The 27488-nt window shown below is 43.1% G+C and overlaps 1 long non-coding RNA gene across 1 annotated transcript in view; it reads right to left on the bottom strand.

Moving 5' to 3' along the window:
• Nucleotides 1-26120, bottom strand: part of LOC127568874 (uncharacterized) — a 44890-nt gene extending 18770 nt beyond the window's left edge. The window contains exon 1 of the long non-coding RNA XR_007956097.1: nucleotides 26013-26120. This is a non-coding gene — a long non-coding RNA (uncharacterized LOC127568874). The remainder of the gene's footprint in view (nucleotides 1-26012) is intronic.
• Nucleotides 26121-27488: the final 1368 nt, after the last annotated feature.

Raw genomic sequence — 27488 nt, 5'->3', positions numbered from 1 at the left:
AAGTTCACATTTGCCCTGGACCACACACAAAAGGACTAAAAGCTGAGCACTTATTCAGAGATTATGGAAGTCTCTGTTGTGTTTTTAGGATTCAAAAGTGAACTTAGCACAAATGAAGGACTTGTGTTAAAATATCAGTTTGCTTCTCATATGCATCAGCAGAGATGGAATAAATGGGAATGGCAATGGTAAGGAGCACATCCCAGGAAAACAAGAATGGTAAATTGTGGTTTGCACACTGTTGATTTCTGGAGATGTACATCCAGCTGCAAGTGGCAAAACGCATAATCTCCCATTATGTTCTTCATATTTATTGTATGCTTTGCCTGTCACTTTTTGCAACATTGTGAAAAAACAGTGGTGGTTATCAAGTCCTATTCCTGCTGATTTATCTCAGCCACTGAGACAAGGTGCTTACTGCTGCCTTCTGTTTCTGGCAGGGCCAGCTGTTGTTGGTTGTCATCTTCAGGGACAAGGGATGATGATGAGGCTGATGATGGGAACAAGTTCCTCTTTGGATTGCAATATTAAATCGCAGGTATAGAACAAGCGTTCTGTTTTGGTTATCTGGAAGCATCTGACAGAGACCCTCTATTTGAATCCTAAATGTGCGTTCTGCCAGCGTCTCAGCACAAACCTCTGTTTTGTTGTTTGTAATCTGTGCTTGCATCTCCTGTGCTAGCTCAAGATGTCAGTGATACTTTTAATTCACAGAAATCAGTCATACTTTCTATCGTTCCTTGAAAAAATATCTTAGATGTACTTAGTTATTTTGTATTGTAGGAACCGTTCTTGCCTGAGCACTGATGCATAGAATTTTCTTCATATTATTCCCAGACTAAGTGAATGGAGAGACTATTTATGGAACACGGGAGAAGGAGAATGTTTGAAATAATTGCACCATGCCCACCAACGGGATTGGGTTCTGTCAAAACTGATTTGCCTTGCATGTATTTTTTGTAATACCCCTATAAAAGTGGATACCTGGAATGCACCAATCACACAAAAGCTTAACTGACAGAGGTACAGCTGCAGAAATTGTTGAGTGAATCTGCACATCTTATGTTGGTGGTTATATTGCTCACCAATGCTTTTAAGCTGGATCTTGCATTTTTAAGTGTGGAACATGCTGTTCTCTGTGTATCCATGTGTGTGTGACAGAGACAAGAGAGTTACGTGATATTTCTCCTTTGCATACACATAACATTGTCATAACGATGTGCTAATTTGCAAATAAAGCATTACCTCTTTGCATTTAAATAATATTCTGGGTTACAATGCCTTTCCTCTTCCCCATATCCCTGCTCCTCAATTAGGTGAGAAATCTTTTGGTATATATTGAATGTGAATTAGGTATCATCAGTGCCCTCTGTTTTTATTAATATCCCTTGTTCCAAAAAGGTATAGGATGGCCTTACTTCTGGTGAAGAACTATTGAACTATAAGATACCCTAAAATATCCGAGTAGTGCTTAGTTTAGATTGAGAAGCAACTCTTCTCAGGGGATTCAATCAGAACCTGTCAGTTTTTGCAGTAGAACACAACAATTTTGCAGTAAAACAAAAAATCCATGTTTTACAACTTTAAAAAAAATCATATTAGCTCAAATTTGTTACATATTTTAATAGAACTTAACCATATCTTCAGATCCTTTTTGGATACTGGAGCATAGTTCTAAGCATCATAAAACAAATCATATGTTCATTAATACCTCAGTGAAGCAATAATCAAATTGACCACAGCCTCCAAATTGTAATGCTGGGAGGATTTTTTTTCCCTTATCTGTCATGTTATGTTGGGCGTGAGTTCCACTGAGTCAATGCATCAATTTTGTTTCAGAATTTTCTGTAGTGGTCGTGTTTTACATACATAAAAATAGTTTGAATTGGCTGTAAAGTGCTTTTGGAAACCAAGCCCTAAACTCATGAAAGACACAATGTGAATATAAGCGCTCTCTCTCCTCTAAGTCATTCGTGGCTTAGTACAAATTCCTGTGATTGCAGTTTTGAAGTTAGCACAATGCTTTATTAACAGGTTTAATGTTTGTTCAGCTCAAAGCCTGAAAAATGATCACAGCAGTGGGTCTTACTGTGAGACAACCGCAGTTTGCAATGAGCTCCAGATGAGATTTTACCATTGAAACATGAATGATGTAAGCCAAACCAAATTACCAACCATTGTTGAAAGTTTATGATCTAAAGTGTTAAAAGTATACAGCAGAAACAGGCCATTCAGCCCAAATAGTCCTTGCCCATACAGAAGCCTCCTTCCTCCCATATATCAGCATTTTTGTTATACACTTAAATGCCTCTCTGCTCTTTGTCTCACCGCTCATCGTGGTACCTATTCTGGGTAGCATCTACTGAATTCACTGTTTGATTTACTGAGACTCCTATGCCTACAACTTAAAAAAATCTGTCCCAGCCATTAAAAATTATTATCCCATGCTCTTGAGAAACATAAAAAAATGCAAAACGTATCACATTTTTAAATTCTAATCATTTCCATGCATAATCATATCATCAGTTGAATCAGATTTGTTACACTCAGTATCCAGCAAGAGATATGCTTGAGCAAAATACTGAGAATTCTGGAGACTGGAAATAAAAAGCAGGAAATGCCCGAAAGAATGAGCAGAATGCATTACAAGTCTAACTATTCTTAAAGCACTGATGAAAAAGCATTGACCTGAAAGGATTACTCTGTATCTCTCTCCTCTGATGCTGCTTGACCTGCTGACTGTGCCTCAGATTTTCCATTTTTATTATACCGTGCAAAGGCCATCAACATGAGCAACAAGATTAATCTCACATACAAAGAAGAGGACTATTAAGAACAAGTAATATATTAATTACAGCTGGGAAGCAAAGCACAGGTGTACAAAATTCTGAATTGTTTATTTTGGTATTTGTATTGGTATTGGTTTATTATTGTCACTTGTACCGAGGTACAGTGAAAAACTTGTCTTGCATACCAATTGTACAGGTCAATTCATTACATTGAGTTACATTGAGTTAGTACAGAGTGCATTGATGTAGTACAGGTAAAAACAATAACAGTACAGAGTAAAGTGTCACAGCTACAGAGAAAGTGCAGTGCAATAAGGTGCAAGGTCACAACAAAGTAGATCGTGAGGTCATAGTCCATCTCATTGTATAAAGGGATCGTTCAATAGTCTTATCACAGTGGGGTAGAAGCTGTCCTTAAGCCTGATGGTATGTGACCTCAGGCTCCTGTATCTTCTACCTGATGGAAGAGGAGAGAAGAGAGAATGACTCGGCTGGGTGGGTTCTTTGATTATTCTGGCTGCTTCACCAAGACAATGAGAGGTAAAGATAAGAGTCCAAGCAGGGGAGGCTGGTGTCCGTGATGCGCTGGGCTGTGTCCACAACTCTCTGCAGTTTCTTGCGGTCCTGGGCAGAGCAGTTGCCGTACCAAGCCGTGATACATCCAGATAGGATGCTTTCTATGGTGCATCGGTAAAAGTTGGTGAGAGTCAAAGGGGACAAACCGAATTTCTTTAGCCTCCTGAAGAAGTAGAGGTGCTGGTGAGCTTTCTCGGCCGTGGCTTCTACGTGATTTGACCAGGACAGGCTGTTGGTGATGTTCATCCTAGGAACTTGAAGCTCTCAACCCTCTCGACCTCAGCACCATTGATGTAGACAGGTGCATGTACACCGCCCCCTTTCCTGAAGTCAATGACCAGCTCTTTTGTTTTGTTGACATTGAGGGAAAGGTTGTTGGCATGACACCATTCCACTAAGCTCTCTATCTTCTTCCTGTACTCTGACTCCTCGCTGTTTGAGATACGGCCGACAATGGTGGTATCATCTGCAAACTTGTAGATTTCAATTTACTTCGGAAAAGCAAATTAAGTGCAGAGCAATTATATAGAAAATGGTAAATAACAATTTTAAGAGCATTAACAATTTACTGAGGCACAGTAGGTGATGCAAGGAGAATTCTTTTAATCGTTAATGACAGATATAATATTGGAGTGATGCGCTTAAGTGGGATGACTGTTGTTTTCCAGTAAATGTCTTTTTTTCATCTCCAGTGTTTTCTGAAAAGCTTGCTAAAGAACCTTTATTCCCCAGGTAACAAACTAAAATAGCTGATCACTCAGCACTAGAGTTCCAATAACAAAAGATAGATTTCACAACACAGTGACTATTATGAAATATCTTAGATTACTTACTATGGAATTTTTTGAAGGTGTGAAATAAGGAACCACTGGGAGCTATAACTGGCTATTTCAACAGTTCTGAGCATCACACTTCTGAAAGTTCAGAATAGGTCTCCAAAGACTGGAATGAAAATGGGGAAAGCAAACAGCAGTGTGAAAAATTGCTGTTAGATGAGTGTTTTCCTTTCCCATCGTCCAGTGGTTGAACTTTCATTAGATGAATGGAGCTGCAGATCCCTGAGAAATACCACGGTTGCAGGCAAACTTACAGGCACATCTCACTGAACTTTTACATCCTTCACTTCAGTTTCTCCAGATGCTGCATCTTAAATCTTGCCAAGTTCGTAACATCAGCACGTGCCAAAAAGTAAGCCCTTTCTAGCTCCAAATATTTGCTCTTTGGGTGACTTTCTTTATGCAGCTGTAATCCTATCGTCTGACATTTTGGAGGTGAATTACCTTGGACATAAACTACTGATTCAAAAAGAACACAAATTTGCTTCAGAATATTTGCCAAAAAATCTGCTTGAAATCAATCCATGTTTTGTAGCATTATGTCTAAAGTAAAACTGATCCTATCAGTGAGTGCTAAGAAAAAAATGGCATAGGTTGCAAAGAAAATAACTCTTAGCTTTGTTTTATGTAATTAAAATGTTCTACCTTCTGCACCAAAAGGTGGTGATCCATGCTGATCTCCAAGTACACTGCGGCAGTTTTTCTCTGGTTATGTGGACAAGGCTGCCGAGTCCATTTGGTGCTTTATCCCAGCAAGATGACAAAATTGCCAAGGGAGCAAACTAGGATGGTGGCTGTGGAGGATAGAAAAACTGACAAGTGAAGAGGATGAATCTGCAGCCCGAGAAAAAGATATCTATACATTAAATTGGTTAGCACCAATTTTCTTCAGGGCGGGGAGTGTGTCCACCTGGTTTACATTTTTCCAGCAATCAATTAAAGTCATAGAGTCATACACCAAGGAAAGAAGCCCTTTGGCCCAACTGGTCCATGCTGACCAAGATGCCCATCTAAGCTCATTCCATTTGCTCTTGTTTGGCCCAAATCCCTCTAAACCTTTCCTATCCATTTTTTAAAAATTCCACAGATATCTTAGATCATGATTGCAGGATGGTTACATAATCCCCACAAACATGGAGTCTTTCATGGAAATGGACTTTCATTGTCTCCAGAATTTACTGGCCAAAAGGGAATTCAAAAATGCATTGACAATATAGATGTGCTTATGTTTTTAACTCAGTCAACAATTGTGCACAGACTAGGAATATTTGCCATGATAACCAATAAAACCCTGAAGTTCTGTGTCATTAGTTTAGCCTCATACAGAACAGAAACAGGCTCTGCGGCCTGCCATATCCATGCTGTCCTTGTGCCCATCTACACTAATCCCATTTACCTGCATCATTTCTCCTTCACCCTGCCGTGTCCACACCCTCTTCTCATTTAGCCTTCAACGTCCAATCACCCTGCTCTCCTTGCTTCACTCTGTGATCAATTATCATTGCACATTCCCTGGTTAGTTGCCGCTTCTCTCTGTCCATCCCTGCACCTGGTTCAGCCTACACGATCCGCTAGGCCATTTACCTTTCAGATCCGGTAAACGATCATCCTTCCAGGTCTGCTTCAGAGCAATTTAAATGGACACCGGGGAGACTTGAGTAGGCAACTTCAGAACTGACTGCAAGCTGATCAAACAATTTAAGAAGACCACGAAATGTGTGTCGACTATAGTGAATACCTTTCCCACTTTCCTTCAGAATCTCTCTGTCAAATCCTTTCCCTCCTCTCTTGCACACTCTTACTTGGCCTTCTCCTACCTGTCTTGTATTGGGATTCCTCCTTTCCCCCTCTTTTCTCTGCATCTCTTCTCTCTACATTTTCTCTTACCTCTCCTCACCCATCCCAAAATCCTTGCCATGCCTCTCTGCCTTGCTCTCTGTTCCAAGTGCACCATCGTTAAGCAGTGTGTCACCCCAGAGTACAGGGCAGTTAATGGCAGTAGCTTTGTGGCAGGTAGGAAGCAGTTCGAGGGTATGGAGCCACTAAAGGAGAAGAGGCTCAGGAATGGAGAGGATTGAGCATGAAAGTGGTTAAGGGGAGGATACCGAGAATGAGGCATTGGGAACATGCGTGCACCTGCATGCATATGCATGCATACTGGGGTATTGCATTTAACTTATGCAGTACTAACTGTATAAAATTGTTAAAGTTGTTCTCCAAGCCAACAGGGGTCATGGTGCATTTGGGGGCTTATTGTCCATCACTTTTGTGTTCTTTGGTGGACACCATTTTGGTTGATTTCTGGAGGACAGCGGTTCACTAACCTGGATATAAGTCATGAATAGCAACAGATAGTTTTGGGGGATCAGTCCAGAACATTAGAACACAAGGAAATAGAAGTCAGTCAGCCCCTTAAGCCAGCCCTGCCATTCAATGTGATCATGATTAATCTGACCCAGGACTCATCTCTTCTGTGTTATTTCCCCGTAATCTACCTTTTCTTTAAATACCTGCAGTGGTCTAGCCTCCACGAGCCTCTGGGATAGAGAATTCGAGAGAAGGTTAAGAAGTTTTTGACTGTAAACACGCACAAGGGCTTGTTCACATACGATCGTTTACCCTTTGAAGTTTTGTCTGTGCCTGCAATCGTTCAGAGATACATATAAAGTTGCTGCAGGGCATTCCCAGGGTTGCCTTGTACTTGGATGATATCCTGGTTGTGGGAGTGTTGAGAGATGAACACCTGCGGAATCTGAAAGAAATGTTGCGCAGACTGGAAAGGGCAGGCCCATGTTTAAAGACAAGTAAGTGCTTGGGACACTACATGGATGCTAAAGATGTACACCTGGATCCAGAGATGGTAAAAACCATTACCAACGTCTTAGCTAATGTAACTGAGCCAAAGCAGATTACTGAATTATTATAGTAAGCTCTTGCCAAATCTAGCAACCATCTTGGCTCCAATGTACCAAATGCTACAAGAGGACATGAGTGGAAGTGGACTGAAGCTCAAGCAAAGGCACTTGTGAATTCCAAAGCATGGCTACTATCTGCTGATATGGGTGTTCACTACTGAAGAACAGATTTAATCTTATCATATGATGCATCACCATGTAGCCATGGTACTACTCTGTCCTGTCAGGTGGAAGATGTTCTGAAAAGTCAATTGGGTTTATGTCCAGAGCACTGACAGCAGCAGAAAAGATGTTCTCAGCTGGATAAAGACTGCAATGGTTTCGTAAGTACATTTGTGGATGTAATTTCACCAGTTATACAGATCACAAGCTCCCAATTTCCCTGTTGAATGAAATGAAGCCTGCTCCTCAAACGTATTCCCCATTAATTCAAAGTTGGCAATTGACCTTGAAAGTACTTGAATATCTTATTGTTTTCAAAGCCAGAAATATCATGGAGACATAGATAACTGTCAGTGGCCTTCCAGTTCGAGAGATGACTGCTGATTAAGGAATTCAGGTCCATGCTGGGTCATCTGGACACTGTACCTGTGAATACTATGTAAATCAGTCATTGGACAACAAGAGATCCTGTGTTGCCCGAGGATTGTGAGTATGCCATGAAGGGGTGGCCCACAGAGAAAGAACCACAGTTATTACCCTACCATTCTCAGAACCGAGAGTCTGCCAACACATAGACCAAATATAAGCAAGGGCCACTGGATTAAAACAGGTCCAGGTTTCTGAAATATCTTTGGATAATCATACGACATTGGAAAGGTTGTTTTGAGAAATTGCTGGGGACAACACCTCTTGGGGTTCCTGGGTTATAGAAGCTGAAAAACAACATTCATGGCCCCAAGCAGAGATCAGATACTCTACCACGGCACGGTACAGTAGTGCAGCAGTTAGCGTAATGCTTTACAGCGCTAGCGACCAGGGTTCAATTCCGGCTGCTGTCTGTAAGGAGTTCTCCCCGTATGTGTGTGGGTTTCCTCTGGGTGATCAGGTTTCCTCCCACATTCCAAAGATGTACGAGTTAGGAGCTGTGGGCGTGCTACGTTGGTGCCGGAAGTATGGCGACACTTGCGGGCTGCCCCTCAGAACACTCTTCGCAAAAGATGTATTTTACTGTGTGTTTCGACGTACATGTGACTAATAAAGATATCTTATCTTATCTTACCAGAGAGGAGAATTCCAGCATATTGTTGAATGTAGAAATGTATGTAGTTGATAGCTGTTCCCTTCCAAACCAGAAGAAGACATATTGCTTTTGGAGGCTTATCTTGTCACCATTTTGTTCTTTGGCAATGCTATTTTGGTCGATCACTGCAGGAGTGTGCTTGCAGACATGTGCACTCAGCAGGGTTGAAGTAAATGAATAAACTTCATAAAAGGTAAAACTCAGCCTTTTTTGTACATTAAGACTGAACAAGTACCAATGTATCTGACCATTTACATGTTAATATCTACGGAGCAGAGCCTAGTCACTCATCTTGAACCCCATAGCCACTGGATCAAGACCTTGTTCTTTCAAGTCTGAGTGGTAGCTGACATGCAATGGTTATTCTATGTTAAAGGTCACATACAGGATCTTCCACCCAGGACCCAAAACATCAGCTCTAACCATGATAGGTCTGAATAGCATTCCTATCCTGACAGATGCATTACGTACACTGTCTTTGTGCATTGAGCTTTGCTCATAAATAAGTAGTCTGGCATCTCAGTACCTCCTTGACAGGATAAGTGAATGCTTAATGTTCCTTCGACTCGTTCTAAACAAGGATGTCAAATACTGGAGGACATGCATTTAAGATGAGAGAGGGAATATTTAAAGGAGATGTGCGGGGCAAGTTTTTTTGACAGAGTGTAGTAGGTGCCTGAAACGGGCTGCCAAGGATAGTGGTGAAAGCAGATATGACAGTGGCATTTAAGAGGCTTTCAGATAGATACATGAATATGCAGGGAATGGAGGGAAACCGATCATGTGCAGGCAAAAGAGATTTAGTTTAATTTGTCACCATGTTCAGCACAGGCATCGTGGGCCGAAGGGCCTGTTCCTGTACTGTACTGTTCTACTTTTTATATAAACCAATATGCCATGGTCTTCAACATGTGCCTAGAAGCTATGGATATGGACAAGTAGGAATTCTATTTTGACGCACATCCCAGATCCTCCGAGGTGACTTCCGTGCCAGGGTTGGAGAAGATACAATCTTCTGGCAAGATGCAAGCAGAGCAAGATAACTCCAACAACGTCCTCCTCCTGACAAAATGTATGGAGTAGAGTGTTGTCAAAACCAATGCCCTGTTTTATAAGAGAGACAAGCACAAGACCACTGTCCAATCAGCTCTAAGAACAAGAGAACTTCGGACGGAAGTAGAAGTAGGTCATTTGGGCCTGTGTGCCCGATCCACCATTTATTTAAATCACAATTGATCCTTTATCTCTGCACCACTTCCCTGCACTAACCCAATATTCCTTAATTCCCTTAATACTCAGTTACCAAATCTCCACATCCCGTCTGGGCAGTAAATTCTGAAGATTCATTACCTCCTCAGTGACGACGTTTTTCTCATCTCTGTCCTGAATGACTCCTTAGTTTAAGACTGTAACCCTGATTCTATATTCCTCAGCTAGGTCCTAGAACAACTCTGTATGTTTCAATGAGATCATCCCAATTCTTCTAAACTCAAGAGAGTTCTGATGAAAGATCATTGACCTGAAATTTTAACTCTGTTTCTCTGTCCTCAGATTCTGTCTGGCCTGATGAGTATCAGGTCTGTTTCAGTCCAGCTTGCATTAATTTTCTTCATAGGACAACTCTTCCCATCCTAGAAATCAATTTGTAAACATTCACTGAACTCCTTCTATCTTAAGTGTATAATTTCTTAGGTAGGCAGACCAGACCTCTACATAATATTCCAGGTGCAGTCACATTATGCAGTAAGACATCTTTATTCTTTCCTTAAATTCTCACTAGAAAGGCCAACATGCTGTTTACTTCCCTAATTGTTTACCCTCTTCTTCTTCTTCATGACAAGCAGTTCATCCACCATCTCCATTACCAACTCTTTTTGAACCTTGGGCTGTAAGTCATCAGATCTTGATGATTTACTGGTTTTCAATTGCAATAATTTCTCCAGTACTATTAATTTTAACATGTTAATTAATTTCAAATCCACATCAGCTCAAGCCTGTTGTTTTCAACTATCGACCTGATTCATTGGCTACATTTGTGCCCCCATTAATACTGCTCAACCTGCTGAGTTCTTCCAGCATTTCTGGTTTAGTTTTGAATTTCTAGCATCTGCAGTTTTTATTTGCTTCAATGTATTCGCAGGCTCAGGTTTTCCCAAGGCTCTCTTCAGAGAAACAAATGACTTTCAGCCACACTCTCATGCCTGGACCACTCTCTATGTGATAGACACCTTTACATTGACTCTCAGCTTCCTCACCCCATGTTCTTTGGAAGTGGCTGCAACAGATCTCTGCCATGTCTTCACTGTTGTGTCAGAGAGGCCACCCAGGAAGTGTTTCATGAATAAATGAATTCATTTGCATTGACTTTAACAATGGCCAGGTGGCTTCTCGAACACTGGGATTTGGCAGCATCGACCATTGAATTTCCCCTTATTAACCAGGATATTTTCCATGCTCAGATGGGACAGACATTTGGGTGTTGTGAGAAGAATTTCTTGATCGTAGTTGCCTGGAAGTGAACGTGACCTGTTCATCCTCAGGGAGTTCGAACTGATGGCATTTTTAACAGCCAGCACAACGGGCAAGTTTCTCTACTTTGCCACCTCCTCACAACAGTGCAATCTCCAACTACATAATCTCAACAACGCTACAGTGAGAGCCACACACATATCAGAATTGCTGTTGAAGACCTCTTTGAGATTCCAAAGACCAGGTTCCCTTCTGTGCAGCACATCCCGACCAGGTGTGGAGACTTCAACATCGTGTGCAGTATGCTGCACGACTTAACAATAAGAAGAGATCAGCTGGTGCTGGAGGCGGAAGATCATGAGGGGGATGAGGTGAAGATTAAAGGACAGCAGGAGCAAAAGGAGCAGGAGGATGAGGAACGCTCCCAGGGAAAGCCCCAACAAAACACCAACATCATCTCCTGACAGAAAGGGCAGGGAGGTACTGATTGTATGGGTTATTTGGGATCCCACACAGAGATGTTTTTTATAAGCAGGTTGTTAAGTTAAGTCATTGTTCCCAATGTAAACAAAATTACCTCTATGGTACAAAATTCACACTGATAATGTTCACCAGTACTCAGCTGAGAGAGCCCAAAGAACACAAGGTAATCTTTCATATCATCCTTTGCAGTTTCAACTGCACTGATGACAATATTTCAATGAATGAATCCCTGATCCTTTTGCTAAAGTGGCTCACTTCAGTTGCTTACAGCAGTGAGTAGTTCACCCTGATATTTCTTGTGTGGACATTACATTTGTTTCTGCACTGCTTGAATGAGTGGGGATTGCTGGAGGAGACAGCTGCGGTCACTTCATGCCAGGCTCCACAGTGGCCTGGTTGATTTTCTGAACCCCTTGATGTGTACCATTTATTAGGGTCTCAATGTCCCTTTCATTAATCTAGCGAGTTCCCTCTCACTTTCTTGCAGCCCCTCTCTCCTATGTGGTGGTTATACCGTGTGTGATTCTTTTCTGTCTCTCATGAATATGCCTTTAAGGGCTAATGCCCTTTGCTAGATTGCTGTATGGTAAAGTATTGGAAGTTGTTTTCACTTGAGTCTGGCCCAGTCAGGAATAATGCAGATCCTGTTTTAACTCATGTTTCTAGGTGAAATGCTGTTTCAAATATCTCTTTGGCCAACTTCAGGATTTTTATGGGGAAGATCAGATTGGGTGTTAGTGCAGGACATAGTACAGGTTTAAGCACCGAAAATAATGTGAAGTATAACTTTGAGGCAGTGGTGTGAAGATCCTTAATGTTACCAAAATAAAACATTTATCTGCTTGTTTCTTTCAAGGTTTTAATGAATATCAATTCCTTACTCAATGTAAAATTGGTGCTAATACAAGTATTCAAGACTAATTTTGTAAACTCTGTTTAAATGGAACTTGTTTTGAGAGGGAGCTTTATTCTTTAGGTATTTGAATAAACGTACATTGAAATTACAACGGAAAATGCTGGAAATACTCAATGGTTCAAGCAACACCTATGGTGTGAAAAAGAGTTAATGTTTCAGATCAATGACTTTCATCAATTTTTATTTCTAACATAAGCAGCATTTTACTTTTGTGTGTATATATCTTAATTAACCATTGCCCTGCATTTCTCCCATCTTGATAATATTTTCGTCCTAATTGCCTTCCATATTTCTCCATCTTCTACTCATATAAAAACGTGATAGTGTTGGAGGTGACACACCTTGATGAGCATGAAACTACTCTAGCGTCATAATAGTTTATACACCACATTCAGTTGTTCTCACTGGGATGGGTAAGCTCATTCTTCACTAGTATAATTCATGCTTTCCCTCTTCTCACTGAATCTATAGAAGTAACTACAGAAAACTCTGCAGTCAAGGAACAGCGGTTAACAAACAAAATGCCTTTCCAGGCCACTCAAGATACATTTTCTGAACTGCGTATGTTTAGTAGTTCTGTACGAAAATAAAGAGTTACAACTGAAACACAAAATTGTTCCAATCCTTCAAAGCATTAGAATAACAATCTTGACAAGTTTCTATTTCTTCTTTAGATTTAGTGCTAAAGTGACTTTTATTCCAGATGAATGTCCTCAGTTAAACCACATTGAAAGTCATGTATACATTTCCAATAATCGTGGATACCACTGTTCAAGCATGCGGTTGTTTGTCTCAAAGTGGCTCCAAGTAGTATGCTCATGTAAATGTAAAGACACAACATCCATCCCACTTTAACACGTGAGTTTTATTTTTGTATTACAACAAATGCAATTGAACGATTCAGAGCACAGCAACTACCAACTGGCAAAGGACAACATCTCCACTTATGTCACAGAGTCATAGAGTCATACAACACAGAAACAGGCTCTTCAGCTCATTCAGTGCATGTCAACCAAGGTGTCCACCTAAGCTAGTCTCACTCGCCTGTGTTTGGCCCATATTACTCTAAACCTATCCTATCCATGTACCTGTCCAACTGTCTTTTAAATGTTGTTATTGTACCTGCCTCAACCACTTCCTTTGGCAGCTCATTCCATATACCCACCACCTTCCGCATGAAGAAGTTACCCCCTCGGGTCCCTTTTAAATCTTTCCCCTCTCATTTTATGTTGATCAAGATATTCAGGCCTAGTCAAGACCACTGATCTATGGAAGATAAAATGGACAGTTTAGGGACCACAAGCAAAAAAAAATCATTGAATCAAAACCTCAGGTTCCCACATACAAAAAATAGCAATCCCATAACCTGAAATGGATATGCTAAGTATGGTCGGCAAGAAAACATCCATACAGCCAGCTTTGGCGTCACTGGTATGTGAAATGTGGCAGCATTGGGAACTGAGCTGACTTGGCAGCTCTGCTCCCTATGTGTTTGCTCAGCCTAGTGTCAGGTCTCGGTGCATGACAGTGGCTCTCTTTCTCCCACACTGGTCCTGTGTTCCTATGAGGAGTTGATGCTAGTTTGCTAAAGTGGAGAGGGACTTGCAAGAATTTGTGCAGTATGAATGGCCCACTGCAAAGTGCAAGTGCTCTTCCAAAATCTGGAGACAGTTCGGCTTTCAGACCGCTGAAAAATATATTTTGGGAATAAATTTAAAAGAGAAACATTTGAAGAAGAAAATCTGTGTCAAACTTTTACTGTTTTTTTTAGTTATTGCTTCAGATTGAGACATCTAGCGAGATGCGGACATTTAGGGTTAGCCATTTGTAAGCTGTTACTCCAACCAATGGTATTCCATATCCTAAGATATACTAGCAGCACATTTCTTTCAAAGTCAAGGGTAACTGATAAATTACCTGGTTTCAATGTAATGTCAAGCAGTCTGGCCATTTGTTGCATCATTGCTGCCTGTACGTGTTACTCTTCTCACAGTGCAAAGCCAAGAACAATAAATAGTTCACCACTTAAAAAAAACCTCAGCTTGTAGCCGGGCACGGTGCGTTTCCGAAGAAAAACTCGGAGACGAGAAGGTCAGATTCAAAGCACACTTTACTTCTTCAGAACAAAACGTGCGCGTGCCAAAGTACCCGAGAGCCTCTCCAGGCCCACGTGGGGCGGATGTGACGTAAGGTTCCCGCTGGAAGGCCCGCCCTGCGGTTCATTCACGACATGCTCCCACGCATCCGCCCGCGGCCGGCGATGGCAGTTCGAGTCCCGTGTGTATGGGCTGCTACACTGTTCCTCCCAGAAATGTCCATCAGGGGCGTGGGGCCCCCCAGTTTGTGTGTCCCGCTTGGGTGGCCTGCCTCACCGGCATGGTGCAGGTACCCTCACCGGTTGTCCAAATGCGCCGGTTTGAGGCGGTCCACTGTAAAAGTTTCCTCATGGCCACCCACCTCCACGACACACGTAGACCCATTGCGCTGGATCACCTTGAAGGGTCCTTCGTATGGCCACTGTAGGGGTGACTTGTGCATGTCCCTGCGAATGAAAACGTACTCGCAATCCCAGAGGGCCTTAGAGATAAAGGACAGTGTAGTGCCATGCCTTGAGGTTGGAACCAGTGCCAGGGTCCCTAACTTGTCCCGCAGCCTTGTCAACACCTCTGCCGGCGTCCCTGCTGGACCTCGGGCCTCTGGCATGAACTCGCCCGGGACCGTCAGGGGGGTGCCATAGACCAACTCTGCCGAGGAGGTGCCCAGGTCCTCCATGGGGGCTGTGCAGATGCCCAGTAAGACCCAGGGGAGCTCATCCGTCCAGTTGGGGCCCCTGAGGCACGCCATCAGGGCCGACTTGAGGTGCCTGTGGAACCGCTCGACCAAACCATGGGACTGGGGATGGTACGCCATGGTGTGATGTAGCCGGATGCCCAGGAGCTGCACTAGTGCTGTCCACAAACCTGACGTGAACTTGTGTTCCTCTGTCAGAGGTGATGTCCGCTGGGAGTCCAAACCTGGTGATCCAGTTTGCGATGAGTGTCCTGACGCAGGATTCAGTGGACATGTCTGCTAGCGGCACGGCCTCCGGCCATCTGGTGAATCTGTCGACCATGGTAAAGATATACCTGGCACCCCGGGAGACAGGCAGGGGGCCGACAATGTCCCCGTGGATGTGCCAAAACCTCCCGAGCGTCGGCTGGAACTGCTGGAGGGGGGCCTTCACATGCTGCTGGACTTTGGCGGTCTGGAGGCGTACGCAGGTCCTGGCCCAGTGCCCGACCTGCTTGTGCAAACCATGCCAGACGAATTTGTATTGAACCCATGGTCGGCTCGGCAACAGAGGCACCTCTCCTTTATTTCGGAGTTCACCACAGACGTCCACCACATTGCAGGGAAGAACAACGTGGTCGCCGACATGCTGTCCCGCCCCCACATTCACTCAGTGACTATCTCGTCCCCAGGGATCGACTACACGCCGCTGGCGGAGGCGCAACGGGTGGAAGGTGAGGGGCTTGTGGTCTGTATACACGGTGAAATCCCTTCCTTCGAGGAAATACCAAAAATGCCAGATAGCCAGGTAGAGCGCTAACAACTCCCTGTCGAAAGCGCTGAACCTCTGACGGTCACAGATGTCAGCTGAAAAAGGCGAGCGGTCGCCACTGACCCTCGATGAGCTGCTCCAGGACTCCGCCGACCGCTGTGTCGGAAGCATCGACTGTGAGTGCTGTGGATACATCAACTCTCGGGTGTACCAGGAGGGTCGCCTTTGCCAATGCCTTTTTGGCCCGCTCGAAAGCCTCCGTGGACTCCGCGTCCCATGCCATCTCTTTAGCCTTGCCGGCCATTAGACTGAACAAGGGCCTCATGATGCGTGCTGCTGCCGGCACGAAACGATGGTAGAATTTTACCATCCCCACGAATTCCTGCAGGCCCTTGACTGTGCTGGGTTTGGGAAACTGGCGGATGGCCTGGACCTTGTCCAGTAGAGGGGCGGTGCCATGCCGATTGACTCTGTGACCCAAGAAGTCGATCTCCGTCCACCCGAACTGGCACTTCGCCAGGTTGATTGCCAGTCCGTGGTCGCTCAGGCATTGGCAGAGTTGGAACAAATGCGCCACATGCTCTTGGTGTGACTTGCTGGCCACCAGAATATCGTCTAAATAGATGAAGACGAAATCCAGGCCTCGCCCCACTGAGTCCATGAGCCTCTGGAAAGTCTGGGCAGCGTTCTTGAGGCTGAAAGGCATCCTCAGGAATTCGAACAACCCTGAAGGGGGTGATGAGGGCTGTCTTGGGCACATCATCTGGGTGCACGGTGTACTCCCGGACAAGATCGATTTTTGAAAAGATGGTCGCCCCATGTAGGTTCGCCGTGAAATCCTAGATGTGAGGCACCGGGTATCGGTCGGAGGTCGTGGCGTCATTGAGCCTTCTGTAGTCCCCTCAGGGCCTCCAACCTCCTGCAGACTTGGGCACCATGTGCAGCGGGGATGCCCGCGGGCTGTCCGAGAGACAGATAATCCCCATCTCCTCCATCTTCCGGAACTCCTCCTTGGCGAGGTGGAGCTTGTTGGGTGGGAGCCTACGGGCTCGGGCGTGCAACGGTGATCCTTGTGTGGGAATGTGGTGCTGCACGCCGTGCTTGGGATCAGTTGTGGAGAATTGCGGGGTGATGATGGAGGGGAAATCTGCCAGCACCCTGGTGAACTTGTCACCCGAGAGTGTGACAGAGTCCAGGTGGAGGGCCGATAGCTGGGCTTCCCCGAGCTGGAAGGTCTGGAACGTCTCGGCATGGACCAAGCGCCGGCCCTTCAGGTTGACCAGAAGACAGTTGGCCCGTAGGAAATCTGCCCCCAGTAACGGCCGTGATACCACTGCCACCGTGAAGGTCCAAGTGAAACGGCTGGGCCCGAGATGCAGCGGGATGTTTCGCGACCCGTATATTCGGATAGTGGTGCCATTTGCAACTGTGAGATCAGGACCTAGGACGGTGTTATGGGCATCCATGTTGGAGGGGGGAAGAATGCTGATTTCGGCCCCGGTGTCTACAAGGAAACATCGCCCGGAGTGTCGGTCCCAGAGGAATAGGAGGCTGTCACGATGGCCATCCGTCGAAGCCACTAGTGACGGCCGGCACCGGCGTTTCCTGGAAAGGCACATGGTGGGCGACAGCGGCGCGTGTTCGAACCCCATCTCTGGTGATAAAAGCACCAGTGGTCCGAACCCTCATCCTTGTCGCCCATGGGTCTCAGCAGCTTCGGTTGTGGGGTCTTGGCCTTGGGCTGTGCGGTCATGGTTGGGCAGATGGAGGCCACTCCCCACTGTTCACTCTGCCACAGAATGTCTGCCCTGGCCGCGAGCCTGCGTGGGTCACTGAAATCCTCAGCCGCAAGGAGGAGGCAAATGTCCTCTGGCAGTTGCTCGAGGAACAACTGTTCGAAGAAGGCACGGCTTATGGCCGTCCATGAGTGCCAGCATATCATTCATCAGCTCGGATGGTTTGCGGTCGCCCAGGCCGTCCATGTGCAGGAGCTGCGTGGCTCGCTTGCGGCGGGAGAGTCCGAAAGTATGGATTAGGAGCGCCTTGATCTTAGCGTACCTGTCCTCCGTTGGTGGTTGGTGCAGGAAGTCGATAATCCAGCCTGCCGTGTCCTGGTCGAGCGCGCTGACCACGTAGTAGTACCACGTGGCGTTGGCTGTAATGTCTCTGAGACTGAACTGGGCCTCAGCCTGCTCAAACCAAACGTGGGGCTGAGTGGCCCAGAAAGTCGGGAGCTTGAGCGAGCCTGCGTTGTGTGAGTCGTTGGAATGCATATCGCGGGTTCCAGATGCCGTCTGGAAGCATCGGGGTCACCAAATGTAGCCGGGCACGGCGCGTTTCTGAAGAAAAACTCGGAGACGAGAAGGTCGGATTCAAAGCACACTTTACTTCTTCAGAACAAAACGCGGGCGTGCCAAAGTACCCAAGAGCCTCTCCGGGCCCACGTGGGGTGGACGTGACGTAAGGTTCCCGCTGGAAGGCCCGCCCTGCGGTTCATTCACGACGCGCTCCCGCACGTCCGCCTGCGGCCGCCAATGGCGGTTTGAGTCTCATGTGTACGGGCCGCTACAAGCTTCTCTTTTCTCAAAAACTGGGACAAGTTGTCTCATCACTATCCAGTATATCAGGCTAGGTCACCAGTGATTGAGATATTTGAATATGAAAAACAAGACTGGACAATAAGATGTCAAAGTAAAAAATACCTGCTTTGTAATTATAGAACACATGACTTCAGCTTCCACTTCAAGTTATATTCTCAAACAGCTTGATTGGAAAAGATTCCAGTGGCCTTTGAGACTGCAGTTTAGATGGGGGAAAATTAGCCACCATTCTTTCCTGTTAACTGCTCACTCTATTTAGAAGTCCACATGCCTGGATCAGATCACAGTTGTTTGTGCTATCTTCATCCACCCACCCTACCCCATCACTCTTCACCTCTACCCACCCGAATCCCCGCTGCTGTCCTTTATTAGCTTGTTCCCAAATTTCCTTATGACATAGGAGGAGACCATTTGGCCCTTCACGTCTATGTTGGCTTGTTTCCCATCAGTCCCATTCTTCCTTGGCCTTATCCTGGACCCCTAACTAAAGACACACCCTGATGATCTCTTATAATTTCTTTATCAGCTGCAACCCAGCCTCTCTAGTCATTCTGTTGAGTCTACTCCTACAATCCCAACCACACATTTATTTCTACACAACATTTTCTTCCTCACATGCCCATTAATACCCACCTACTCTCCTCTTCCCACCACCCCAGTTCTTCCAACAGCTACCTATGCTTGCGGTAACTCACTTGTTATTTAGCACTCAGGAGCTTGTATGAAGAATGACTACCTGAATAAGGTACCATATTATGACAAGCCCTGGTCCAGCAAGATTTAGCTCAGTAATTGAATTCAACACTATTAAACATGTGCTTAATGGATTAAGGACAAAGACCATGAATTCCCAACCCCTCCGCTCCTGAAAGTGCCAACAGAAGATCAAAGAATCTTGCTTCAGAAACTATCTAAAAGTCTCCCAGTATCAATCACCAATAGTTTAATGTCAACCCAGTTGTATTTTAATCCATTCAATATATGTATGAGGTTAAAGTCTGATACAGATACCAATTGTTGCTGTGACTCCTAATGGGGAGTGCTGAGAGAAAGCCTGAGCTGTAATGCAGAAACCATACCCCACAAGTCATATTGAAAATTCAACTAATAAGTGATAAAATGTATTCATTGTTTTATTTCAAATGACTTGTGAGATTTGACTAACTGCAAATGAAAGACTCAATCATTAGCTGCATTTGTCAGGAATGGAGTAAATTAGAAAGACCAAGTCGTATTCATGGGAAGCACCTGTGGATAGAGGCATCATTCATTTCAGTGCAGAGTGAAGCACTTTGTAAATAGTACCTTGTTTTTTTTTCCTTTTGCAGAATCAGGCTTAGAGAAAAGAAAATTGATTCATTTGCAACTCACAGCTCCAGGACAGAGTTTTTTTCAATCTCCATTGAAACATTCACCAATATCAGGCTTATAAGTATTAAAAAGTCACCAAGGTACTGGAGCTTCAAGGGTGAAATATCATCTCCAGCATTGGTTTCTTTGGGATAGGGGCTTGACTATCGATAATCCCAATACAGGAATATTATATTCAATATTATATTACAAGGATGAACATTAAAAAAACCTGTAGTTTGCTGCAAGTTTGAAATAAAAGCAGAAAATGTTGGAAACACTCAGCAGGTCAGACAGCAGCAGTCTTTTTGATCATGTCTTTTTGATGAAGACCCCTTTGTCAGAACAGGGCTTTGACCTGAAACATTAACTCTGTTTCTCTTTCCACAGATGCTGCCTGACCTGTAGAGCTTCTTCCACATTTTCTGTTTTTACTCATGTTACAGAGAGATGGGACAACAATGACATTAGAGTCTTCCTGGCAATAGAGAAGTAGTAGTTTTGTTCCAAGTCTGTGCCTTTCAAAGCCTTAATGTGCCACTGAGGGCTTTTAGAAGGGTAGTCACTTTTGTAATATAGGAAACCTGGCAAATCAATTTGGGCACACCAAAATCCAACAAACAGCAAAGTGATGATCAACAATATATGCGTTAGTGATGGTAGCTGAGGTGTATCATGGCCAGGATACCATTGGCCAGGATACTGAAGAAAACTAATCTACTCTTCTTTAAAATAGTGCCATGGGATCTTTTAACAGAAAGAACAGATGGACTACAGTTAAGTTTTCATCCAAAGGGAAGCACATCCAAAAGTGCCACATTCCCTCAGTATGGAACTGAAATGCTAAATTGGATTGCTTAGTTTTCAGAATGGAACTTGAACCCACAATACCATGTAGACTTTACGTAACAGTTATGATAACTGAAATTCTGGGTTTATGTATAATTATTTCTAAACCCAAAACGTTGAAAATCTATCACATGTAGTCTTTCTCCCTTCCCATATTCAACAGGGTTTTAAGCTCAAGTCTAGTGTCTTCTGATTGCTGCACTTTGATCTAATTTGTGTCACTTTTACTCTTTCCAACCTTGGGTATGTCCTACACCATGAGCCTTCACCCATGTCTGTTAATCTGAAGTAAAATTGACAAGTGACGCAGAGGTGAAGGAAAACTTGGAAGCAGCCTTGTGCCGAACAAATTTACCTTTAATAACAATGGGATCCCACAAATTTCATGAAAAGCTTTTAATGCAAACAATGGGAAGGAAAAGGTTGAAAAGGAGCAGGACAAACATTTTGAAAATGGTGAACTCCAGTCACTCAGAGAGCCATTTTACTTCTTTTAACTATGGTTAAAATATTCATGACAGAACCAAAGTGAGCTGTGTATCTTTATACAGGAAATAGCATTTTTTTTGGATGAAGAATGAGACATCAGGGTAAAGGTTGATGTCAGATGTGTAACAAAAAGGGAAATCACAGTCTGCAGCTTAAAGTCTGTATATGACATTGTAAGTTATCCAAACCAGAAATAATTCCCCTTAAAGCAGATTTTATGAACCATCTGGACTGAATATACTTATAGGCTAGGGAACCTAATGTTGTTATAGAATTCTCAGACTGTTGGGCTCCTCCATATTTTTTAAAAAACAATTCAGAGTTTTAGTGCAAGTTTGCAGTGAAGCTTAACTGTTTGAGTACTACTGCAACATTTCCACACACAAAGAAGCCATCAGCAGATTGTAAACATAAAGTTGACAGAAGTCACAATCAATGTTCCGGATTGTTTTTCTTTGAGTGGTAAGGATTGATCAAAAACATGGGACAAAGAACCTTGTTTGGAACTTTTTCTCTTATGGGATGAATCCCACTATTCCAATGGCATTATGTGAACCTATATTCCACCAAATGCAGCCAACAAAATAATGTCAGATCAGTTCATTTGTTTCTTTCAGTCCTTGGAGCACTATAAGCAGCAAACAGCATCAGGCTCAAGAGCTTGAACCTAGTTTATACATGTGTTGTTTGCTGCATTTCTTCTGGACATTGAGAAATTTTTCCTAAATCAGGCCTGGACTCATTCTTGTCAACATCAGGAGCTGGCAACTGATGAAGGCCCGAGGCTTCCCTTAAAAATTTGGTTCCTAAAAATGATGTAAGTTGTATGGCCCACAAAATGCCCTTTTATGCATAGGCTGGGGTCACGGACCCAAGATTTACTTCTTGGAAGGAGAGGTTCTCACAACTTAGGTAGCACTAAGGTTTTTGAACATCTGGATCCAGTTCAGGTGCAGCACTATGGGGCTTAGGCCTAATTTAAATGAAGTCTGGAGACATTAAGTGCCTTGTGCTCTGTCAGGCTGCAAGTTCTTGATGGGAGAAGTCCAGATGCCAAGGAATCTATTATCTGTCTCTAGAAGATTAGGGACATTTCACCTGCTTGCTATTTTTGATAGAATCAATGAGAGTCTTTTGTCAAACTGACAGATGAGTTTCAGCTGTGGTAGACAGATTGACGGGAGAAATTCCTGACCCTGAACATATACTGTATAAATAACTGCATGTGTCACAATGAAGACCAGGGAGGTGAGAATTGAGTTGAGTTACCTTGCTTGCCAGGCTTTCAGCAGTTAGGTGCAATCACAAGTTCATTCAGATTGACATGACATCATTGTGAACTTTCAGTGACTGAGAGGCCTGCAATGCAAGATTTCAGGTGTGGTAATGGGGGTGTCTCTCTTTTGCTCACTTCTAGATTGTAACTCTGTGAAATGTTCAGATCTTTAGCTATCCAAGCAAAACATCCCAGAGCATACATGTGACCTTTTTTTTAAATTGTTCCCTCAACTACAGTCATTTTGTAGTCTTTGAGAATGGCATTCGGTGCAGTTCTGCCACTTGATGCCACCTGTGAGTCACAAGCTGCACTGCTGGAAAGTGTCACATCACTTGATTCCAGAATGACAACAGATCCAAGCCAGAGAACCATACATTTGGGAGGTAAGATTTATTAACTAGTGACTTTTTTGCCAGACTGCCACTTTGTTCCTGCTGAAGTCGCTAATCACATTCACCAAATGGCAAAGCCGGTCCTCTCGTAAACTGTGGTGAACTGCAAGATGATAATACCAAAGTGGTAGAATTTGTCCATGACTTTAAATGGTACCTTATTGATTAAGACCAGAGAGTGGGTACAACTGTAAGACCAATAGATGCTTGACCATCAGTTCATTCAGCTGCTGTCAGACTTCTTTGCACTTGTAACAGAGGTTTGGCCTCACAATCCTGGACAAAATTACAAGTGTTTTCCAAAAGAATAACATCTTAGTAGAACATAGGAAATTGCCTGCTGGTTTTAGGATATCACATGGTGACCAGAAGAAAAATTTCCCCAATTAGCAAGCAATTATTTTGTTAAAAGTTTGCTTTGAACAGAAAGTTATGGCCTCAGGAATTAAGATTTCCATTAATAATAAGTGCCAATTTTTGGATAGTAATGAGAATACTGAGCCCAGTACTTTGTTATTCAATGTGCTTTCCATATTATACATCAAAGTACATTAAGATAGACTTGTCAAAATGTGGTGAGATATTTCCTGAAACTTAAATTTTCTTACTTGTTTAGATAGACAAGATTGAGCCTGCCTCTATCCTCATGAGCTTACCACTAAGAAGTGACCTCTTGGGTCTTGGAGTGATACCAGTGAAAACAAAGGGAACCATGATATTGGACTAGTTCACTGATTGCTCTGAAGCTATATGATGCTGGCAAACTATTCTGCACCACATGACATTCTTTTCCAGGTTACTGCAGCTACAAATCCCAGTCACAGAATATTGTTTCAAACTATTTTATGAAACGAGTAACTGAGACAAAAGCTTACTTTAACATTGTAAAGTTAATCCACAAATAATGAAAGCAATGTGTCCAAATATTTAAAAATAGAAAGGAACTTTTAATGCTGGATTTTGGCCTGGACTGAATGAAAGGATTGAGATCAAGACTCAGTCCAGCTGACCAGCTCTGGAGCAATCTACTGTGTATCTACCATATGTGTCTCCAACTCTCAGGATCAGGAAATAAAGGCCTTGTGTGGTGCTAAGTTATATACACAAGATCCTGAGAAGCATGTTTAATTTATATTGACCTCAGTCACAGCCAAGATAGTATTGGAGCTTCTGTGTCTGAAGGCTAGGAAAAGGGAAAGAAAGAAACATCAGTCTTAGAAACACACTGCACAACAACAGGCTCTTTTGTCCCACCTCATCCATGCCAATTGTGATACTTATCTCTGCTGTTCCAATTGACCCACATTAAGCCCATATCTCTCTTGTCCTTTCCTATCTTGTCCAAACATTTTTTTTAAAGTTGGAATTGTATCTGCCTCCACTACATGCTGGCAGCTCGTTCCAGTTATTCACCACCCTTGGTGTGTAATACCCACCCCTTCAGATCTCCTTTACATTTCTTCCCTCTCATGTTAAACATGTGCCTTTGAGTTCTAGATTCCCCTGGCCTAGGAAATATACTCTGTCTATCCCATCTAAGGCCCTCATAATTTTATAAATCTCTATAAGGTCAACCCTCAGCCTCCTAAATCCCAGCAAGAATAAACTCAGCCTATTCAATCTCTTCCTATAATTACAGCCCTCCATTTTTGGCTACATCCTGGTGAATCTTTTCTGCACTATTCCATAGCTACCATATCCTTCCTGTAGTGTGGCAGACAGAACTGTACACAATACTCAAAGTGCGACTAAACAATGTTTTGTACAGCTGCAACATGATGTCCCATCCACCCATGTCACCACTTTCAGAGAGAAATAAACTTTCACCTCAAGGTCTCTCTGTGCATCAACAAAATGGGAAAAGGGAGAAAAAAGAAGAAACATATTAAAACTTGATGCCGAAGATGGCTCCATGATCCTGTGAGTTTTTCTAAGTGAGCAGCAGAGGCCAAAAGGGTCATTTAACGAGACCCCAGAATGAACTGAGTTCACTAAGTTCACTTGGTAATAGTTGTATTGCAATTCATCCGAACACTCCAGCGACAGAGAGGGAGTATTGACCATAGGGCAACTTGAAATGATCGTGGACTATCTCTTCAAATAACATTTTATAATTTAAATATTGTTGAGGATAAAACCCCAGTCAGAGTCACCCATATATCCTGGCAATCAGGTTGAAGATAAATATCTGGGGCTTAAACATGTTTGAGCATTTGGGATTAATTTCAAAATGTATGATTTGTAGATTTTTTTGAGAAGTGTTTTTAAGCTGGCTGTCATAGCAGCACTGATAAAGAACAGACTGGTGCAAGGCTCCTCTTGACATAACCCCTTTACAAATAAATATAATAATTTACAAATATACAATCCAGAAGAGACAAATAGTTTCCTTGTTTAATTCCAACATTTGACAAGTACCATACACATCTCTCTGTGTCTCTAACCCTCTTTCTCTGTAAAATACTCTCCCTCTAAAATGTCTACCCACTTCCCTCAAATCAACTGTTATTATCCAGATGCACTGCTTCCTTGGAAGTTCTATTAAATTTACGCCATACCTGTCACATAAACATGTGAGCCCATAAACAGTCATTCATATGCCTCTCCGACATGACCCTTGTTAATATTATTCTTATCAAACTTGTGCTGAGGAGGAACTCATTCTTATCTGGTGTTCTTCCAACAGACTTTGCTTCAAAGAGACTTCATTTGATACTGAATTATTTGTTATCAGATTTAATGTTGCTGGAACTTTCAGACAGCAATACAGCTGTGAATAATTACAAGGAGCATTCATCAGCAAGATTACTGATTTTGGCATCAGATGACAGGAAAACCAATTGGGATCTCGGAAGCTCCCTGCGAAGAGTGGTATTGGATACTCCCAGCAAGAAGTGGCATTCATTTCATAGAATGCAGGCTTTACATAGCCACCCTTTATTTTCACAAGCTTCTTTTGGTAAATAGTAAGGCTTGTGTTGTTTATGGAATTGAGAGTGGCAATTTTTATGTCTCACTAATTGTGAGGCATTGGCTGGAACTGAAATGGCGACTGTTATCTGCAGTTATTAGAGTCGGAGAATCATACAGCATGGAAACAGGTCCTTTGGTTCACTGGGTCTGTACCAGCCAGCACTCACTCACTCTAATCCTGCACTAGTCTGGTTTCCTTTTCCTCACATTCCCATTTATCTCTCCTTCCCCACCCCCCACCCCCAAATTCTACTACTTACCTACACATTAAGTGCAATTTCCATTGGCCAATTAACATACCAACCCACATACCTTTGGGATGTGGAAGGGGACTGGAGTACCCTCACCATGCCGTCACGGGGAGAACGTGCAAACTCACACAGACACTTGCGGAGTTCACTCTTGAACCCTGGATCTCTGGAATTGTGAGCCGACAGCTCTGCTGGCTGCACTGCTGTGTTGCACTGATTTTCTGCTCTGTCAATATAAATTAGGCCAAAGTTGACAAGACATATGGAATATCTCAACAAGTTAAAATATGTGGTGGTCGGAGCTTGGATAATTAATGCTGTTTAGCATGTTTAAAGTTTGAACACCAGTTAGGGTACCTTTGAAATTTTTTTTGTGTGTATTCATTGTGAAGCAAAGTCTCCAAGAGAAACAAATTGTTTCTACAATTTCATCAAATAAACCAACCCAGCCCTGTTATCCGATATCAGTGAAGTATCACTGCATAGATATTGAGGTAGCTTGTAACCTTACTCAATTTTCTCATTCTTAAGTGAAGGGCATTTCAGTTCAATTAAATCAGCACAACTTTGCACAACACTGCATAAGCTCCAGGAATTTATAGACCAGGCACAATGTCGAGCCGTGCCCTGCATAATCCCAACAACATTCATCAACCTTGCATTAAAAAAATGCCATCTCCTATTGCATTACCATGACCCTTCCTTTCCTGCTCTTCCTTTTTTTTCTCAGGGACATCAAACCAGATTATTGCGTAAGGTGCATTTTTCTTACCAATAGCTGGATTGAGACTGCTCAAAATTAATTTTATTTAAAAAGATTTAATTGCTGCTAAACAGAGGAAACATTCATTGCATCTGTCTTAAGCAGGATATGATTCTGAGTTCTCAAGATCTGAAACACAGATCAATTAAGGACACTGTACCATCCAGTCCTCCCACATTTAAGCCTATTTCATTGAGTTTGGAGAATGACGTCAAATACATCATTTTAATGAGCATTTTGAGCAGGGACTTATGAGTGTGTATGTATGAGTGTACATATTTGTGTGTGTGGGCATCTGACTGTCTTCCTCCTCAGTTATCAGGAAAACACATAATTATAATTGGACGACCTAATGGGCAACAGTGTCGTCAGTTCAGCGCTTCTGCCCAGCTGAATTTCAAAACAGGGAATGATACTTAAAGTTCTCCAGAGAAATGTCATGTAGCAGCGTTTCTTCGTCTATGGCCTAGTATATGCATTGCTTCATTCATACAACACCAAAGATGAAAGAACAGTGAAAGTTATCTAGTTCCCAGACTCTGACTACTAAAATCACATTGCATTCAGATGACACAGTCCTTGTTTAAGTTACATGGAGCTTTCCTTGTATCACTCCTATTCAGGTCCTCTCCCTCAACTCTTTTCCAGTCCATTGCAGACTTTACTGCAGTTGGTGGTACAGAACCTAAAAAGTTCATGACGTTTGTTGCCCATTTCAACCCTGCTCTCATATTCACATTGTCCATTTCTGAGTCTTCTCTTTCTTGTCATCTT

The sequence above is a fragment of the Pristis pectinata genome, chromosome 3 (genome assembly GCF_009764475.1).
Source record: "Pristis pectinata isolate sPriPec2 chromosome 3, sPriPec2.1.pri, whole genome shotgun sequence".
NCBI lineage: Eukaryota > Metazoa > Chordata > Chondrichthyes > Rhinopristiformes > Pristidae > Pristis > Pristis pectinata.
This window is presented reverse-complemented; position numbering and strand designations above follow the sequence as displayed.